This window comes from Eumetopias jubatus, unplaced genomic scaffold (assembly GCF_037043125.1).
Source record: "Eumetopias jubatus isolate StellerSeaLion01/CBP00866 unplaced genomic scaffold, mEumJub1_p1.0 scaffold_8, whole genome shotgun sequence".
Taxonomy (NCBI): Eukaryota; Metazoa; Chordata; class Mammalia; order Carnivora; family Otariidae; genus Eumetopias; species Eumetopias jubatus.
In genome coordinates, this window is record NW_028274814.1 from 45272028 (window position 1) to 45293930 (window position 21903).

At 38.8% G+C, this 21903-nt stretch overlaps 1 pseudogene; it reads left to right on the forward strand.

The window, feature by feature from the left end:
• Positions 1-6310: 6310 nt before the first annotated feature.
• On the forward strand, positions 6311-7353 carry LOC114222618 (protein SET-like; annotated as a pseudogene).
• The last annotated feature ends 14550 nt before the right edge of the window (positions 7354-21903 follow it).

Here is a 21903-nt window from a genome sequence, read left to right on the forward strand (position 1 = left end):
CTACCTCATTCCTTTTTCTATACTCAAAATTATGTTGATGCTCAAAATATCTGTGAATCAATAAAAATTTCAAGTGAGCAGCAAAATATGATGCAAATAAGAAATATAAGCTGCTCTCCCAGGAAAAAGGCAATCCATGCATCTTGACTGGTTAATCAGAAACAGATTTTGAAATTGGCAATGGGCTTTGGGAAAGTTGGCCTCAGGAAGAGCCTAAAATGACACTAGTGAATTCAGTTAATCCAGCAGATAGGTACATCTCAGGGAGAAGTGATAAAGACTTACCTTTAAGCACTTAAATGCAGATAACTGTGGGAGTTCTATGACAGTTGGAACTGTACTGTTGACACAGGTTGCTACATAGATTATAAAAAGAAGTAAATGCCACAGAGTTTATAATGAGAGCAAACAGGATAGCTATACAGAGGATTTCATAAACTGAGAAAAGGTTGGGAAAAGCAATGGGGTTGAGAGGAGAGATTGGTAAGGAAAAATGAGAAGAAGTTAGCAAATGAAAGAACAGGAAATATTAGTAAGTGAGTATACTTATTTTGAACACTCTTTCTTTGGAGTTGTCCAGTCACTTAAGACCACTGAGTGTCCTCACAGAGAGCACCTAATAAGAGAACAGCAGAGATTGTATGAAAGGGCTAAAACACAGCCACTCCTTCCCCCTGATACAACTTTGCTTTTGTCTTCCTAGATTCCAAGATGGCCGAGAGTACTGAATTTTGGGATATGGCACCTATCATACTGAAGATGAGCAAAGACCCCACCAACTTCTACATAGGGCGAGCACTGTGGTTCGGCATTACTTTTCTTTATATTTCAGTTGTGTATGTGGTGCAAAACACCTGGCTTGATCTGGATCAAGACTTCCAGTGCCATGGAAACATCAAAGCTTGTCTGGCAGAATGCTATGAGAATCACTTCCCTAGGCCTGTGTTAGGAGTTCGGTATGTGGTTGGCTTTTCCTTTTCCTCCATCTTTTTTGTGATGGAGTTTTTGTCTCTCAGAGTGTGCATAAACAAATCAAGATATTTAAGAAGGAATCTTTGGAAAAGGAGCCCAGTGACACTGACAGCAACGCAGACCAGGTAGAGACAAAGGAAGACAAGATTTTTTACTTATCCCAGGAAAAGCCCCTCTTGGCAATGTATCTTGTCTACTTTCTCATGCAGTTGTCCGTACAGGTGATCTTCTTGGTCATTCTCATTCACTATCACCTACCACTGATTAAAAAACCCATTTGGTGCAGTACTCACATGTGTCATGGGCCTTATGCATGTGTGCTGTTGGGGACACAGGAAAAGATGATGTCCATCATACTTCTGGCTACACTCTCAGTGGTTATCATGATGTTTTGTATTATGTTCTTCCTGTATACGATTAACACATACCTAGTCATGGGACGTAAATCTGCCTGAGTAGCCCTGATGATCAACACTGATGACAAAACACGGAATGATTGCAGAGGAGGCCTGTAGCAGTCTGATACCAAAAAAAAAAAAAAAAAAAAAAAATGCATACTTGATCCTTATTTCACATTCCCAGAACATCCTTATCTAAGAAAAATAAACTTGGAGATGGGCCGAGTCTGCTTTCTTCTCATCTGGGTAATCAATTTCTTTCTCAAGGGTAAAAATTGGAATAGATTTCAGGATATTTCAAAGGGAGGAATGTGAGGGCATTTCACCCTAGCTGTTTTGATATCCTATCCACAGTGAAATTTTAAGGACTATTCTATTTTGTTAATTAGTAATTTCAGATTAAGGTTAAGAGAATTTACATAGTAGAATTTTAGAGGGAGAGACAAAGTGCAAAATGACAGATAATCAAACATCATAGCTTCTTTAATATATTAGAATAGTAGCTACTATGGACAGTGTTCTTAATATCTTGCAGGGTTTCCTACTTGAGTGAACTTCAATGCTGATGTTTCAAGGAGGTTCATACCAAATATTTTGCTTAAGTAGAAAATATAAATGAATATGACAAAAGGGAAGTAATATGTTCTCAGAGCTTCAAAGTAAATGATTTCGTGTCAGACACGTACTAAGGACAGGGAGAGAAAGAAAAGAAAAGCAGCAAATATATATTTTTTCTTTTTTAAAAAATTTTTATTAACATATAATGTATTATTTGTTTCAGGGGTACAGATCTGTGATTCATCAGTCTTACACAATTCACAGCACTCACCATAGTACATACCCTCCCCAATGTCCATCACCCAGCCACCCCATCCCTCCCACCCCGCTCCACTCCAGCAACCCTCAGTTTGTTTCCTGAGATTGAGTCTCTTTTTTTCTTTTCTATTTTTGAGATGAAGTATCTCTTATGGTTTGTCTCCCTCTCTGGTTTCATCCTGTTTCATTTTTTCCTCCCTTCCCCTATGATCCTCTGTCTTGTTTCTCAAATTCCTCATATGAGGAGTGAGATCATATGATACTTATCTTTCTCTGAGTGACTTATTTCGCTTAGCATAATACCTTCTAGTTCCATCCACGTCATTGCAAATGACAAGATTTCATTTTTGATGACTGCATAACATTCCATTGTATAAATATATTTCTCTATTTGCTCAGTATCTTTTTCCCTTTGGTACTTTATTTAATTATTACCAACTACTGGCTTAGTTTCAGCAAACTGAATGAAGATATGTAGAAGTGATAAATTTGGGGCATTGGTGGCTCAGCCGGTTAAGCATTTGCCTTGGCTCAGGTCATGATCCCAGGGTCCTGGGATTGAGTCCCCATTCGGGCTCCTTGCTCAGCGGGGAGTCTGCTTCTCCCTCTGCCTGCCACTCCCCCTGCTTGTGCACTCTCTCTCTCTCTAACAAATAAAGAAATAAAATCTTTAAAAAAAGTGATTAAATTTGAGAAGCAAATTCTTTATAGAACCATTGAAGATTCTCCATTGACAGAAGACTTAAGTAGTAAATGCAGCCACAGCATTGCTGCTAGTAGTGTATGGATACATTTGGGGGCCAGGGAAATATATGGACCTCCAATGAGCAAGGCAAATGGTTCCTGATGAACCGAAGTGGCTCACCACAAAATAAACAGCAACTTAGAAGATGAGATTAGATGGTGTTGTGTGGATATATGTATTCATAGAGTCAGGCGTTGACATGTGGTACTAGGATGGCAGCGTGAGGATCCTTTTTAACATGTCTTGAACTCCATCCAGAGTCAATGAAGTGAATCAGCAAGGTTCATGTCTGGTGATTGCCCTACCCCTCAAGCTCCTGTCATGCTACTTATAGATATGCTTTAGATGATCCCAGAGGTCTATAATTTGTAACCTAGCATTACAAGACACAAGGCAAATGATCTCCATGGCCCGTTTGAGATAGATCTAGATCACATTACTCAGTAGAAACTAAAGACCTATGAAGCTATTAATTTGCTATGCATAGGCAAATTCTCCTCAGGTCCAGTATCTATCCAATCTTCTCCATCATCACTCTCACTTTTTACTCTTACAGGATGATGTCCCATTTAGATCTCAATAATAGCTGTCTAATGTTGACCCCCTCCCGTTCTTCACACTGTTGCCACTTCCATGCTTTCGTTCCTCGTTGTCCTAAAAAATGTTTAAACTCTTTGAAAATTTTTTACAAAATTCTACTTTGTTAGCTTCCTATTTAGCAATCCAATGTCATTTTTGACCATTACCTCCCAACACATCCACACTTCATGATCCACCCAACTGTTAGAGTGCCTTATAATGCAATGCTGTTTTTGACCTCTGAGCCTTCACACAAGCTTTACTCTCCAACTGTGATCATTTTCACAGAACTCCCATTCTCTTTGTTTACCTAACTTCCACTAATGACCTGGTTCTGTTTAGATGTCACTCCCTGCAGGAGGACTTCCCTGCTCTTCCATGTCTGAATTAAGAGATCTCATCTGCGATTCTGTGTTCTTACCTAATCATGGCACTTGGCGACAATGCATCACTATTTGCCTTTATCATCGACTAAAATACAACCTTCTTGCGAGAGGGAATATGTCTAATTTCCTTTCTGATTTATACATAAGGCTGACACATTATATATGTTGAATAACTATTTGCTGATAAAATTCTTAAATGAAATATAACTGTTGCCCATATAATAAAAATAGGCTTAGAAATACCAGTATAATATAGCCACTCAGGAAAACAGTATGGAGGTTCCTCAAGAAGTTAAAAATAGAGCTACTCTATGACCAGCAATTGCACTACTGGGTATTTACCCCAAAGATACAGATGTAATGAAAAGAAGGGGCACATGCACCCCAATGTTCATGGCAGCAATGTCCACAATAGCCAAACTGTGGAAGGAGCTGAGATGCCCTTCAACAGATGAATGGATAAAGAAGATATGGTATATATATATATATATATATATATATATACAATGAAATATTACTCAGCCATCAGAAAGGATGAATACCTAACATTTACATCAACATGGATGGAACTGGAAGGGATTATGCTAAGTGAAATAAGTCAGTCAGAAAAAGACAATTATCATATGGTCTCACTCATATGTGGAATATAAGGAACAGTGCAGAGGACCATAGGGGAAGGGAGGGAAAACTGAATGGGAAGAAATCAGAGAAGGAGACAAACCATGAGAGACTCTGGACTCCAGGAAACAAACTGAGGGTTGTGGAAAGGGAGGTGGGTGGGGGGGAGGGGGTAACTGGGTGATGGGCATTAAGGAGGGCACGTGATGTGATGAGCACTGGGTATTATACACAACTAATGAATCATTGAACACTACATCAGAAACTAATGATGTACTATACAGTGACTAACTGAACATAATTTTAAAAAGACTCGTTGTTATCAAAAATATATATTTTTGAAAATCTCAAATAAAAAGAGAGATAAACCAATTTCTAGAAAATGTTATTAAAGAAAAACTTCTATTACTTTTATCAGAAAAAAAAAAAGGAGGACAGCAGCCTTCCCTTATATCTCTCTGCTTAGGGAAAGGAGAATTTCAAGAATGTCCAGAATGTCCAGAATTTCTACCAGTGGGTCTTTCCCTTTTGTCTCTTTCCTGAGAGACAGTATTGTGCTCACCAGGAGCAGAGACTACAGTTATACTATCTGAGAACAAATCGTGACTCTGGCACTAACTGTGCAACCAGGGAAAGTTACTCAGCCTCTCCATGTCTTAGTTTTTCACCTGTAAAATCAAAACAGTAATATTCATACTGAAAGTTGGCATGAGGATTAAATTGTGTAGCATATGTAAAGACCTTAGAACAGTGTCAGGCACATAGAAGGTGTACATAAGTGTTAATTCTTATGATACACTGTCACATGCTTATTCATACTTACAAGGGAGGCTGTGAATGGAAGTATCTGGCCTTTTTACCCTCTTTCTTAGAAATCCATTGTTCCAGGAAAAAAAAAAAAAAGAAATGGGAATGAAAAGTCTCTTGCGTAGGAAACCAACAGTGCCTACCACTATACATGGTGTTTGAAGGATACTTAGCACAAAGTAAGTTCTCAAATAAATCATATCCATTATTTGTAATAATATTCTGCCTTCATCAAATGGCACAGTACAAGGTCATTTAATAAATAGATCCCCAAACTATCAAAATTAACCTGCTTCTTTCTTTTACTTTCTTTCTTTCTTTCTTTCTTTCTTTCTTTCTTTCTTTCTTTCTTTCTTTCTTTCTTTCTTTTTCTTTCTTTCTTTCTTTCTTTCTTTCTTTCTTTCTTTCTTTCTTTCCTTCTTTTTCTTTCTTTCTTTCCTTCCTTCCTTCCTTCCTTCCTTCCTTCCTTCCTTCTTTCTTTCTTTCTTTCTTTCTTTCTTTCTTTCTTTCTTTCTTTCTTTCTTTCTTTCTTTCTTAATATCTCTACACCCAACATGGGGCTCAAACTCTCAACCTTGAAATCAGGAGTCACATGCTCCACCAACTGAGCCAGCCAGCGCACTCCTATCTTGCATGGCCAGTCATACTCTCACACCACCCCCAAGATTCCACAGACTCAAGTGACTACAACTTCACAGTGGGGGATGACACTGCACGTAGAAGTGTCCTGGGCAAGGGCTTACTCCTAGTCTGTGGAGATGTGTTCTACACTTTATCCTTCGTGCTTCTTGCATCCATTAGGATAACTATTAAAAAGAAAAGACAAGTTTTGGGGAATCTGGAACACTTGTACACTGTTGGTGGGAATGTAAATTGGCACAGCCATTATGGGAAAAAAGTAGGGAGGTTCTTCAAAACACTAAAAATAGAGTAATCGGAGCTTCTTCCAGAGATGCCTCTCTCCTGGTTTCATGGAGTTTCCTCATAGCATGGCCGCCAAATGCCAGTCTTCGCTCCTGCCTCAAATGAAGAAACTGAGACTGCCTCCTGCCCCCAAGCCAGAGGAGACATGGACCTCTCAGCACTTGCCGAAGGGAGAAAAAGAACAGCAAGAAACAATCGAACATATTGATGAAATACAAAATGAAATAGACTTAATGAACAAGCCAGTGAGGTTTTGAAAGTAGAACAGAAATATAACAAACTTCACCAACCATTGTTTTTCAGAAGAGGTCAGAATTGATCGCCAAAATCTCCAATTTCTGGGTAACAACATTTGTCAACCATCCACAAGTGTCTGCACTGCTTGGGGAGGAAGATGAAGAGGTGTTGCATTATGTGACAAGAGTTGAAGTGACAGAATTTGAAGATATTAAATCAGGTTACAGAATAGATTATTTTGATGAAAACCCTTACTTTGAAAATAAACTTCTCTCCAAAGAATTTCATCTGAACGAGAGTGGTGATCCATCTTCAAAGTTCACTGAAACCAAATGAAATCTGGAAAGGATTTGTCAGAACGTTCAAGTCAAACACAGAATAGAGACAGCATGAAGAACCAGAGAGCTACTTCACCTGGTTTACTGACCATTCTGATGCAGGTGCAGATGAGTTAGGAGAGGTCATCAAAGGTGATATTTGGCCAAATCCATTACACTACTACTTAGTTCCTGATATGGATGATAAAGAAAGGGAAGGAGGGGCACCTGGGTGGCTCAGTTGGTTAAGTGACTGCTTTCCGCTCAGGTCATGATCCTGGAGTCCCGGGATCGAGTCCACATCGGGCTCCCCGCTCGGCGGAGAGTCTGCTTCTCCCTCTGACCCTCTTCCCTCTCATGCTCTCTGTCTCTCATTCTCTCTCTCACAAATAAATAAATAAAATCTTTAAAAAAATGAAAGGGAAGGAAAAGAAGAAGAAGAAGATGATGATGAAGGATTGGAAGATATTGATGAAGAAGGAGATGAAGGTGAAGAAGATGAAGATGATGATGAGGGGGAGGAAGGAGAGGATGATGAAGGAGAAGATGACTAATGGAACACGGATTTCAACCTTCCTTTTTTAATTTTCTCCAGTCCCTGGGGGCAAGTTGCAGTTTTATTTTCCTCCTCTTCTGCTCATTCACCTTGTTTTTTGAAGTCTCCTTTCTCTCCCTTTATGCCATAGTTCTCAGCTTATTTGGGGGGAAATATCTTGAGCAGAATACAGTGTGAAAAGAGTCTCTACCTCTTTCTGTTCCAAATTCATTTTTATCCCTTCCTGTCTCAACAAAAACTTTATGGAATCAATACCACCATGCTCGACGGGAAAAAAGAAAAACCTTCTGCTCCCTCAGCTCTGCTGGAAGCTGGAGGGTGCTAGGTCCTTGTGTAGTAGTACATAGAATTCTAGCTTTTTTCCCCTTCCTTTCTCTGTATATTGGGTTCAAAGATTACACTGTGTCTCTATGTGAATATGGACAGTTAGCATTTACCAACACGTACCTGCCTACTTTCTCTTGTTTAAAAAAAAAGAAAAAAAACTTTAAAAATAGGGTTAGAGAAGGTCAACAAAGGGTGGGTTTGAGATATTTGGGTGGTTTAAGTGGGCTTTTTGACAACATGGCTTTTCCTTTGGCATATTTAATTGTGATATTTAACAGACATCCTTGCAGTTTAAGATGACACTTTTAAAAGAAAACTCTCTCCTAATGATGACTTGAGCCCTGCCCCTTGAGGGGAGAATCAGAGAACCTGTAGGATCTTATTTGAAGTTGACATTCTCTATTGTAATTTTGTTCCTGCTTATTTTTAAAATTTTTTTGTTTCACTTGAAAGGAAAGATGATGCTCAATTTTAAATATTAAAAGTGTACAAGTTGTTTTGTTACAATAAAACTAAATGTGTGAAAAAAAACCAACAGTGGAATATTACACAGCCATCAAAAATGAAATCTTGCTATTTGCAATGATGTGGATGGGACTAGAGGATATTATGCTAAGTGAAAGAAGTCAATCAGAGAAAGACAATTATCATATGATCTCACTCATATGTGGAATTTAAGAAACAAGACAGAGGATCATAGGGGAAGAGAGGAAAGAATGAAACAAGACAAAACCAGAGAGGGAGACAAACCATAAAAGACTCTTAAGCATAGGAAATAAACAGGGTTGCTGGAGGGGAGGAGGGTGGGGGGATGAGGTAACTGGGTGATGGACACTGGGGAGGGAATGTGTTGTAATGAGCACTGGATATTATATAAGACTTACGAATTACAGACCTGTACCCCTGAAACAAATAATACATTATATGTTAATAAAAAAACCCCAAAGTACATAACTTTATACAAATAAAAGATACTATTCTATGGAAAAAACAAAAACAAAACACTAAAAATAGAACTACCATGTGCTCCTGCAATCTCACTTCTGGGTATGTACCTATAAGAATTGAAATCAGGATCTCAAAGATATCTGCACCCCCATTCTCTTAGCAGCATTATTCACAATAGCTAAGATATGGAAACAACCCAAGTGTTTATTAATGGATGAATGGCTAAAGAAAGTATGGCATCTATACACAATGGAATATTAATAAGCCTTAAAAAAGAAACAAATCCTGCCATTTGTGACAATGTAGATGAGCCTACAAGACATTATTCTATGTGACATAAGCCAATCACAGAAGGACAAATACTGCATGATTTGACTTATGTAAGGTGTGTAAAAAAACTCATAGCAGCAAAGAATATAATAGTGGTTGCTGTAGAGTAAAAGAAATGGGGAATTGCTGTTCAATGGGTATAAAGTTTCAGTTATACTACATAAATAAATCCTGGAGATCTGCTGTACAACAAATATAGTATAGTTAACTATACAGTACTGTACACTTCAAAATTTGTTAAGAGGGTAGATCTATGTTAAATGTGCTTCACACACACACACACACACAGGAGCACAAAGAAACTTGGGAAGCATGAGATATGTCTTTTGATTGTTGCAATGGTACCATGGGTGTTTGCATACGTCCAAACTCATCAAATCGTATGCATTAAAGGTGTAGTTATTTGTATATCAATTATAATCAATAAAGATATTAAAACTTTTTAAATAAAAAAAACAATAAGCTATCGTGGAAAGAACATCTGGCCACCCATAGGCAGGGAGGACAGATGTGATACAGCTACAAGAAACAGACATGCCTTAAGGTGACCTAACAGTGGTGATCAACCAGAGGTACTGGGGGGGGGGATCTAGCATGATATGGTTGAGGGTATGGAATGAAACATCAGGTAAGGAAGAGCAGAAAAATGACAGGGGCAGGTGTTGCTGTAACAAACTTTAGTAACATGATAATTGTGCCGAGCTCGCTCCTGTTGCCATACTGAGACCTGACACCAAAGATAACATCTTCTAAAGGGGTTCCTGTTTCTATCGCTCTGATGAGAAGCTGGAGTCCATTCATTAGCACTGTTCTCACTTTTCTCTTCTTTCACTCTCAACCAGAAATTAGGGTCCTTGAGAGGTTAATGGCCTCTGGTTCTGCACCTGCCTCCAATTAATACCGAGATAATAGGTGAAAAATATGTTTGGAATCATGCAAACCTCCAGGGGCAGGTGGACATCCTCATTAAGCCTGAGACTTCAGAAGAGTTCTGAGCTGTGAAATTGCACTCTCTGTTGAATTATCAACAAAACCAAGGCCCCTGGCAGTACAGATTATTGCCTGGCCCAAGAGGCTGAATAAATTAGGAAAGTTAAAAAGAAGTAAAAAGTAACTCTAACAAGTTACTGCGAACAAGAAAGCTTTGCAAGGTCACTAATGTAACAAACTGAGTTCAATTAAGAGCAATAAAGATAAAAATCAAACTACAGATTTCCCAGAATATTTTATTCTAGAAGTCTTCATGATAGGCTTTTTTATTTTTAAAAAAATTTATTTATTTATTTATTTGACAGAGAGAGACACAATGAGAGAGGGAACACAAGCAGGGGGGAGTGGGAGAGGGGGAAGCAGGCTTCCCGCCGAGCAGGGAGCCTGATGCGGGGTTCGATCCCAGGACCCCAGGATCATGACCTGAGCTGAAGGCAGACGCTTAACAACTGAGCCACCCAGGCACCCCAATGATAGGCTTTTTTAAAAAGTAACTATAGACTTTTTAAAATAAATTGTGAAAATAGCACATATATACATACACACATATACCCATATAAACTTTCCCAACTTCTCACTGTGTTAATATCTTATACAACCATCAGATATTTATCAAAAGAAATGATGGTACATTATAATATTGGTACAATACTATCAACTAAATTCAAAACTTAAATTTCACCAGTTCTTCCATTGCTTCTCTGTTTTAGGACCCAATCCAGGATTGCACCTTGGATTTAGTTTTGTCCTATCTCCTTAGTTTCTTCTAGCCTCTAACAATTCCTAAGTTCTTCCTTGTCTCTACAATTCTGACACTTTGGAAAGGTGCCCATCCATTATTTTGTACAGCGTGCCTCAGGGTGGGCTTACCTGGTGATTTCTCATGTAGCCAGTCCATTCATTAAGGCACAAATATTTTTCAAATTAATATAATAGAGTGATCATAAGCACTGAAGCCAGACTACCTGAGTTCAAATCTGGGCTTAATTTATTAGATTATTTAGATTTAAATCTATAGATTTATAGATTACTTAAATCTAATTTATTAAATTATTATATAAATTATTTAGTCTTTAGGGGGCACCTGGGTGGCTCAGTCAGTTAAACGTCGGGCTCTTGATTTTGGCTCAGGTCATGATCCTAGGGTCGTAAGACCCACCTTGGGCTCCTCGCTCAGCAGGGAGTCTGCTTGAGATTCTCTTCCTCTGTCCCTACCCGCTCTAAAAAATTATTTAGTCTTTCTACTTCACAGTTTCCTCATTTGTAAAATGGAGATAATGGTTGTCTATATCTCATCTGTAAGATGGGGATAACAACAGTAATCCCCTCAAGTGCTGTAATGAAAAGCAAATGAGGAAATACAAGTAAAACACACATGTAGGTTATGTAGAACAGTTACAGACAGAGTAACTGTGAATCCTACTCTGCCTAGGACACTCTTGATTATTCCTGTTGTCCTAGCATAATTATTAATAGGGCCTCCTGTTCAATCTAAAAAGAGTCCCAGTTTGGAAAATAAATTACATAGCCATCCTAGTTACAAAGCATGTAATAAATACTATATAACAGTTATTATCAGAACTTTGTTCTGAGCATTGGGGATGCTTAGTAGTGAACAACAACAACAATGACACAATAATTTCTGTCGTCCTGAAGTTGTTATTCTAGTTGGGAGACATAACTAACCATCAGAATCAATCAGTAAAATATATGTTAGATGGCGATAAATATAATGGCATTCAACAGCAACTAAACTTCTGGAAACTCCATTTAGCCTATCTTCCCAAATGTATCAGTAGGATTTTTTTTTAAGATTTTATTTTATTTTTAGAGAGAGATAGAGAGAGTGTGTGAATTGGTGGAGGGGTAGAGTGAGAGGGAGAGAATCCCAAGCAGACTCCACACTGAGCCCAGAGCCCAGCGTAAGGCTTGATCTCACAACCCTGAGGTCATGACCTGAGTAGAAACCAAGACTTGCATGCTTGGACCACCCAGGTGCCCCTATCAGTAGGATTTTTAAACTTGTCTGAATAAAGTGGGTTAAAGACTTAAATGTAAGACCAGAAGCCATAATACTCCTCTAAGAAAACATAGGAGAAAAACTCCTTGACATGGGTCTTAGCGATTATTTTTTTGGGAAATGACACCTAAGGTGCAAACTACAAAATAGAAAATGAGCAAGTGGGACTACATCAAACTAAAAAGCTTCTGCACAGCAAAGAAACAATAAAAATGAAAAGACAACCTAAGGAATGGGGAAAAAATATTTGAAACAAATAACGCAACATATTTTAAGAAAAAAGAAAAAGAAGAAGATAACAGGAGAGGAAGAAAAGGGGAGTATGTCAGAGGGGGAGACGAACCATGAGAGATGATGGACTCTGAAAAACAAACTGAGGGTTCTAGAGGGGAGGGGGGTAGGGGGATGGGTTAGCCTGGTGATGGGTATTGAGGAGGGCACGTTCTGCATGGAGCACTGGGTGTTATGAACAAACAATGAATCATGGAACACTGCACCAAAAACTAATGATGTAATATATGGTGATTAACATAACAATAAAAAAATTAAAAAAAATATTTGCAAGTAATACATCTGATAAAGGGGTTAATATCCAAAATATATAAAGAACTCATACAACTCAAGTAAAAAGAACTAATCCAGTTTAAAATGGGCAAAGGACCTGAATAGACATAAAGATATATGACCTAAAAGATATATGAGTGGCCATGAAAAAGTGCTCATGAGCACATGAAAAAGTGCTCAATGTTGCTAATCATTAGGAAATGCAAATCCAAAGCACAGTATCACCTCTTGTCCGTTAGAATGGCTGTTGTCAAAAAGACAAGAGATAACAAATGCTGGCAGGATGTGGGGAAAAAAGGAATCTTTGTGCACTGTTGGTGGAAGTGTAAATTGGTGTAGCTACTATGGAAACAGTATGGAGGTTCTTCGAAAAATTAAAAGTAGAACTACCCCATGATCCAGCAATTCCACTTCTGGGTATTTATCTGAAGAAAATAAAACATTATCTTGAAAAGGTCTCTGCACCCCTATGTTCACTGAAGCACTATTTACAATAGCCAAGACATGGAAACAACCCAAGTGTCCATCAAGGGCTAAATGGATAAATAAAATGTGATACATATTATGTTTATATATATGTGTGTGTTTATATATGTGTGTGTGTTTATATGTGTGTGTGTTTATATATATATGTGTGTGTGTGTGTGTATACACATACACTAGAATACTCCTCAGCTATGAAACAGAAGGAATTCTGCTTTTTATGGCAACATGGATGAACTTTGGGGGCTGAACTTAAGTGAAATAAGTCAGACAGAGAAAGACAAATACTGAATGATCTCACTTATATGTGGAATCTAAAAAGGGGGGGAAGATATCAGAGATAGAAAAGATATAGAAAGATATAGAAAAAGATAGCAGATTTGTGGTTGTCAGAGGTTGGAGTGGGGCAAAGGGGATTGGATGAAGGTGGTCAAAAGGCACAAACTTCCAGTTACAAGCTAAAAATTATTAGGAATATAATGTACAACATGATGACTATAGTTAATACTGCTGTATGATATATATACAATTTTAAAAGAGTAAATTCTAAGAGTTCTCACAAGGAGAAAGCATTTTTTCTTTTTTTTTCTTTTCTTTTTTTTTTTTGGTGTGTGTGTATCCATATGAGAAGATGGATGTTAACTGAACTTATTATGGTCATTTCACAATATATGTAAGTCAAATCATTATGCTGTACACCTTAAATTTATACACTGTCGTATGTCAATTATACCTCAATAAAACTGTAAAGAAAGAAAAGTAATAGGGTTTGTAATAAGGCAAAAATTTTATTCTAGGACATGACTATTAAGTTGAGTTAGAAAGAGAAGATTAGAGCAAAAGCCAAAAGCGTTATGAGTAGAGTCAGCTTGAGATCATTGCAGTAAAAGATTCCTTCCAAATGGGAGAGTTCCCGCAGTGTATAATCCACCCTCACCCCAGTCCTCCTGTGACAGACACAATCCATTCTTCCTTTCTTCCTGACAGTTGGCCACTTAGGTAGAGGCCCCATTTTCTGGTTTCCTTTTTTTTTTTTTAAAGATTTTTATTTATTTATTTATTTGACAGAGAGAGATAGCAAGAGCAGGAACACAACAGGGAGAGTGGCAGAGGGAGAAACAGGCTTCCCACCCAGCAGGGATCCCAATGTGGTGCTCGATCCCAGGACCCTGGAATCACAACCGGAGCCAAAGGCAGATGCTTAATGACTGAGCCACCCATGCACCCCGATCATGCGTATTTTATTTTATTTTTTTAAGATTTTATTTATTTATTTGAGAGAGAGAATAAGATAGAGAGAGCATGAGAGGGGGGAGGGTCAGAGGGAGAAGCAGACTCCCTGCTCAGCAGGGAGCCCGATGCAGGACTCGATCCTGGGACTCCAGGATCATGACCTGAGACAAAGGCAGTCGCTTAACCAACTGAGCCACCCGGGCACCCCCCGATCGTGCGTATTTTAAAGTCTTTATCTGTTAACTCCAATATTTTGATCACCTGTGGATTGCTGTGTTTGTTGGAACTTTTATCTTGGTTTTCAGTCATTTCAGTGGTATAAAAACTAGAGAGTCTCCATATCACATCTTTTTCTCCAGTAGGCAGAATAGAGTGAGGTTAAAACACTTCAATCCTAACAAGATGCTGAGCTGAGTTGAGTGTAGGTTTCATTTTTGCTAAGGAACAGCCTACATCTATTCACCCTGTTCCTGAAATAGTCCTCCAGAGCTTTAAACATAGAGTATGTTCTCTAGAGACCTCTTTGGTGGGCTCTAGAATCAAATCTTTGTCTCTTTAACATCACTAGGCTACAAAAACTCTGTTCTGCTTTTCAGAAGTCTTTGGCTTAGTTTACAGTATCTTGCCCCGGCAAGGTTCAGAATTTGCCAGATATTTTAAGGAGGAAACTGGCTGTAGACATAGACACTATTATATTCGGGTTTTTTTTTTTTTAAGATCTTATTTATTTTTGAGAGAGAGAGAGAGAGCACGAGTTGGGGGGTGGGGTTGGGCAGAGGGAGAAGCAGATTCCCTGCTGAGCAGGGATCCTGATGCAGGACTCGATCCCAGGACCCTGGGATCAAGACCTGAGCCAAAGGCAGCTGCTTAACTGACTGAGCCACCCAGGTGCCCTATTATACTTGTTTTGTAGATGGAGATGTTAAGGCACAGAGAGGTTAGGTTACTGGAAAAGTCACACATGTTAGTTAATGGCTGAACTGGGATTCAAATTTAGAGAGTTTGGCTCAAGATATTAATTATTACCCTCTTCCCTATCTTAACCAGCTAAAATAACAAATATTAACATGAGTTATGAGTGATTCTTTCAATGTGCTAACAGCAACATACTTCTTTTTCTCAAATTTATTACAGTTGAATTATCTTTACCTTCAACTTGCATTTTTTGGAATGAACAATATAGCATGGACATCCGTCCTGGCCAATACTCTTCTGAAAGTGTGCAGAGATGAGCTAAACACAATATTCAAGGTATGCTCTTGCCTTCAAAGTAGAGAGGAAGACAATAATCACTTTAATTTGTCCTTTGACCCTTTATGTTTAATAGTAAGATTGTAACCTTTTTGTTTTATTTATTGTTTTGTTTGGTAGGGTAAAAAGAACATAGTTATTCTTAAGCTTTTTCCTAATCTCAAATCCCTACATCTCTCAGAAAGGATCACGTATACAACTGACCTTCATTACTCATGTATTTGTAAATTCACTCCATTTGCTAAAATGTACTTGCACACTTAAAATCAATACTCTGTGAGACTTTCGTGATCCTTCACGGACATGCACAGAGTGACAATTTGAGGTGCCTGAGGCATGTGTTCCCAACAGAGGGCAAGCAAGCCGATGCTTTGCCTTCTTGTTTCCCCTCCCATACACTGAACAAATGTCCTTTTCGTGGTACATTTAGGGCAATGGGTTTTTTGTGTGTGTTTTTGTGCTTTTCTGTTGATGAGGTCACTGTCTAAAATACTCCCCCTAGGGGCACCTGGGTGAGGGGCACCTCAATCGGTTAAGCAACTGCCTTCAGCTCAGGTCATGATCCCAGGGTCCTGGGATCCAGTCCCATGTTGGGTTCCCCGCTCAGCTGGGGAGCCTGCTTCTCTCTCTCTCCCTCTGCTGCTCCCCCTGCTTGTGCTCGCTCTCTCTCTCTCCTCTCTCTCTATCTGTCAAATAAATAAATAAAATCTTTAAAAATAAAATAATAAAATAAAATAAAATGATCCCCACATACAGTGCTGATGTTGATGTGCGGTCTATTGTTCGTAAGTACAGGAAGGCTGTGATGTGCCTAATGGAGAAAGTACGTGTGTTTGATAAACTTCCTTCAGGCATGAGCTATGGTGCTGTTGGCTGTTAGTGAATCTTACAATGTTAATGAACCAACAATATATATTTAATACAGTGTCTTTAAACAGAAAATACATAAAACAGATGTACTGATCAGTTGACAAAAAAAAAAATTGTGACCAAAGGTTCACAGACACCTAACTCTATATTTTTTCTGAGAACAATGGCTCAATATTCACTGATTCCGTGTTCTTAGTGACTTTACACTATATAAGTACCATGAACAAACTACACACACACACACACACACACACACACACACACACACACGCACAGATGTTCTATCTCCAAATTAATGATGTTATTTTCCCAACAGAAAGGAAAAAAGCTGGATTAAAGGTAAATTTTTTTCTAGGAAATCTATATCCTAGAATAGAGAGGAAGTTGAAAGTGTACTTAATGTGAATTTCTATGTTATAATTTAATGTTAACACAGAAATATGTCATAGCATTTCCTAATAAGCACCCTGAATTCCAAAAGAAATGGAGAAGAAATGATTTGGCAGCAATATAGAGCCACAAGGGGGCATCATTACCTCAGGAATGAGACTTGATACACCAAATAATTTAGAAGAAACTATTTTCCCTGCATTTAGAATTGATCCTCTTCTCCTTTACTTTATCTTGTTCAATCACACAGCATTCACAATTCTTAAAACATTAGTTGGCACATGGTAGCCAACCAATAAATACTGACTCAGCGAAGAATTCATGGATTCAGAATTATATAGAGTTAAAAATATTGAACCAACATTAAGAATTACTTTGGTCTATGAAATTTAGATTTCCTATTTCTTGTCTCCATAAGCAGATGAGAAATGCAGCTCAACAAGACAAATGTGAAAGGAAAATGGAGCTATTTCATGACAAATTGGGGCCTTAGTGACCTTGTGAGAAAGGAGATCTCCACTTTAAGGTACCACAACCCTATAATACTGGGTTTCATCGATATCCTCAGATAGACCCCTGTCCAAAAAAATCACAGCAAAATTTACTCTGGCAGGGAAGCTCATGCAACCCACAAAATCTAGAAAATTGAGAGGTTGCCGGGCTGCATTCATCAGTCAAATTCAATTTTTCATGCCCATTTAACAAGAGTGGGCAGAGGCACATTTTATAGCCAGGGAGGTCGATTTTCTAAATGTCGCCCTGCCAGGGTTTGATCTGCCCTGCTGGAGTTATCCTTAACTCCTACTTTCCCTGATAATTCATACCAATCCCCCCGCACTCCTCCTGGTTTATCCTTCAAGATATATCTGGAATTTTAAGACTTCTGATCATCTTGGGCGCCTGGGTGGCTCAGTCGTTAAGCATCTGCCTTCGGCTCAGGTCATGATCCCGGGGTCCTGCGATCGAGCCCCGCATCGGGCTCCCTGCTCGGCGGGAAGCCTGCTTCTCCCTCTGACCCTCCCCCTGCTTGCGTTCCCTCTCTCGCTGTGTCTCTCTCTGTCAAATACATTAAATCTTAAAAAAAAAAAAAAAAAGACTTCTGATCATCTTTACCACCTGGGCCGAAGATGGCATCACCTCTCATCCAGATTATAATTATTAGTAGTAATATAAAAGATTTCCCTGATTTGTCTTTTTTCCCCTCAATGCAGTAGCTGAAGTGATCTTGTGAAAAGGTAACTCACAATATAACACTGCTCGTCGCAAAAGTTCCAGTGGCTTTTTACCTAAGTCAGAGTAACACCAGAGAGAATCCTTAAAACGGAGGACAAGGCCCTCAGAGATCCGGCCCCCCCGCCCCCGTGACCATGACCTCTTTGACCTCATTCATTGCCGCTCTGCCCCTCACCAGTTCACTTCCTGCCTCTTGCTCTTGCTCTTGCTCTAACCTGCTGCATTTGCTGCTGATTTGAGCCTGCCTCTTGTTACTCCCTCTGCCTCTTCCCCAGACACCTTCATGGCTTGCTTTCCCACTTCTTCCAAGTGCTGGTTGCTTATCTCCTTCACAGTGAGGCTTTCCTTGACCTGTTTAAAATCTCAACTCTCTTCCAGGAAGAATTTCCTGTCTCCTTTCCTGCTTTATTTTCCCCCCATATTATTTATCATCTTCTAATGTACTACATATTTTACTTAAAATTTTCATGATGCTCTTGTTTCTCCACTTAACTAGAAAGTATCTACCATACAGGCAAGGATTTTTGTCTGCTTTGTGACTTCAGTATTCCTAGAACCTGGAATAATACCTGGATCAATAAATGCTTGTTGAAAGAATAAATGATAATGTGTGTGTGTGTGTGTGTATTAATGTGGGTAAGAACCCATTTCACAATCCCTTCACACATCCCCAATGAAGTCTTTTCTGTGAGAATGTAAACTACATAAGTGTAGGTACTTTATTTTATCCACCCTTAAACTCTCTTATTTTTAAGCAGAATAACACAACAAAAAAACTCCACATGTGTTTGGTTGTTTATGCAACTAAGCCAGGGCAGACTACTGTGGCGTGGTATATCCAGAAAAATACCAGAACCTAGGCACACATGGGTTTTCAATGAATAGACAAAAGCTAATATTTAGCAGATGAAACTCACTGCGAAAAGTCTGGTTGAAGATAAAAGACCGCAGATGTCCCAGTTTCCTCTTTGTATGAATTTGGGAAACACAGGAAGGACTAGATCATTCTTAGAGGATGTTGACATTTCATAATTATATTGAACAATTGGCTTGAGGTAGGAACCCTGGAGCACCCCTCCCACCATGATGTGTCTCTGGTTCTCCATTTATGAATCTGCCTACAGAACAAAATAAAAACTATGCTTTTTTTTTTTACCCTGAAGAGTTTATTTTTCGTGTATGTTATCCTTGAACATTAATATGGAACTCAATCCCATTCTATAGTGTTAGTGCTGAGTAAAGATGTTTTCAAAACTCTTAAGGAGGAAAGTGTAAGATATTTGTATGACTGGGCTGCCAAAGACATGAGCAGGAAGAACCTCCTTTAAAATATAGTGATAAAGTCAAAAACTAATGATGTAATATATGGCGATTAATGTAACATAATAAATAAATAAATTCCTAAAAAAATAAAATAAATAAAATATAGTGATAAGAACTAAAGGAATTACAAAGATGAAAAAGCGCTCAATGTTGACCCCCCACGCCCCGAGGTAGGTATGAAATAAGACTCATTTTCTAAATTATCAGAGGAAAAATATTTTAACGGAACTAATTTGGAATTATTTATCTATATTTTTATTTTCCATTATAGCAGGAGATGGATATTTATGGTAATAATCTTGTTTCAGAAATATTTAAGGAAGACAATGTCCCTTCATAAAGCCTTGTCAAGTGAAAAGAAAGTTTGATTTGGGTCCAGATGTTTTATTTCCCATGCTAGTAGAAGATTCAGTATCTTCACAGATGTGAGTCCACGAAATGATCATGATGAAACCATTACATTGTATAATTGTTTAGCTGTTCCAGTTATTTTTTCTTCTTCTCTAATGGCCTATCGTGTTCTCTCCTCACAAATAAAATCTGTGCATCTGGGAGAAACTGCAGCATTGTTGTGTTTGCTCATGTTTACCTTTGAGATTATTTTTCTTAACCAATTGTGGATTTTCTAGATGTTTTATGTAAACTTCAAATTGGGTAATAAAGTGGTAAAACAAACCAACAACAAAAAACACAACACAGTGGGTTGGACAATTTTTCCACATCAAACACTGAATTGTTGGGTGGCAGTCTGTCAAAACAAAAGACTCAAGTGTTCAGGTCTTGGCATTACAGAAGAAAAGCAGACATGCCATTGGTATAAAGCAAGTCCATTTACTTTTTAAATTCTGTTCACACCTGAAGATTTAATTTCTGCTCATTCTTAAAATGTTTAAAATATTGTATGATCTTCCCAAATTTATACTTTGCTTTTTATTCTGTGTGTGCACTATTCACAAATTGTATTTAAAAAAATGTGTTCTCTGCCATCAATTGTCTGTCTGTGTATTAGACAGGGTCCTCCAGGGAACCCTGAGATTTATCATAAGGAATCGGTTCATGCAGTTATGGAGGCTGAGAAGTCTCACAATCTTCCATCTGCAATCTGGAGACCCAGGAAAGCTGGTGGTGTCCAGTCCAAAGGTCTGAGAATCAGGGGAGCTGATGGTGTAAGTCTCAGTCAAGGGCAGGAGAACATGTCTCAGCTCAGGCGATCAGGCGGAAAAGGGCCACCTTCTCCCTTCCTCTGCGTTTTGTTCTGTTCAAGTCCTCAACAGATTGGATAATGTCCACCCACACTGGCGAAGGCAATCTGCTTTGCTACAACCACCGATTCAAAGTCTCATGTCACTGGGAAAAACTCTCACAGACACACCCAGAAATAATGTTTCGCTAAATATCTGGGTACTCCCGGAGGCAGTCCAGTTGACACATACAATGAACCATCACACTCTGTTTATACTCACATTTACACAATACTACGATTTAGAGTCCCCGTGCTTATGACAGTAATACCATCCTGGCCCGCGTCTCTTTTCTCCTTGTCCCCTCCAGACTATTCAGAGTGACTTTTTTTTTTAACTTAAGTCAGATTATACCACTTTTTTTGCTCAAAGCCCCGTAATTGTTCCTCATTGCGGGGTGACAAAAGCCAGTCCTTAAAATTGCCTTCAAGTCTCCACGTGCTCTAGCCACCTAGCTTCCTCCTCTCCTCCGTCACCTTCCCTTGCTCTGCTCCCCCTCCGTGGCCTCTTTGGTATGATCCACATCCCGCTTACTCCTGCTTACTGTGACTTTTGTTGGTCCCTCTGACTGTAATGCTCTTCCCAATATATTCACACAGCTGATTTCCCAACAACATTCTCCCAATGATTTCAAAATCCATTGATGATTCCTGACTGAAATAATCGTTAAAATTAAAGATTGATGCAAAGCCATGATTTGATAATTCTGTCATTTCTTGCATATTTATCACCTGGCATTCTTCCGTGAAGAAGAGCCCCCATATTTTGAGTAATGTTATGGACTCTGGATTCTGTTTTTAATTTAATGTTTTATAATTCATTATTGGCTTTTTTGTGTGTTTAAATTTCCCCAAATCTGGCCGGTACAAATCTCTTCGAGTTGATTCCCTTGCCCATTTGTTAAGTCTCCATCAGTTATTGAACACTGCTTTGCCTTCTGCACAAAAAAAAGATGGACTAGGCTTTGCCCTGTACCTTCCCTGTATCAGACCTACAATCATCCATTTCTCCAAGAACCTCCAGTTCACTTAAGTGAGAAATGGTGCCTAAGAGCCACTAAGGATTAACTGTTCTTGCCATCGGGGTGTCACTGGTTTTTTTGTCTTTATTCTTTCTTTTTTAAAAGATTTTATTTATTTATTTGACACAGAGAGAGAGAGAGAGAGCACAAGCAGGGGAAGCTGCAAGCAGAGGGAGAGGGAGAAGCAGGCTCCTTGCTGAGTAGGGACCCCGCCGTGGGACTTGATCCCAGGACCCTGGGATCATGACCTGAGCCGAAGGCAGATGCTTAACTGACTGAGCCACCCAGGAATCCCTTTTTTCGTTATTCTTAAAAGCTCTTTAT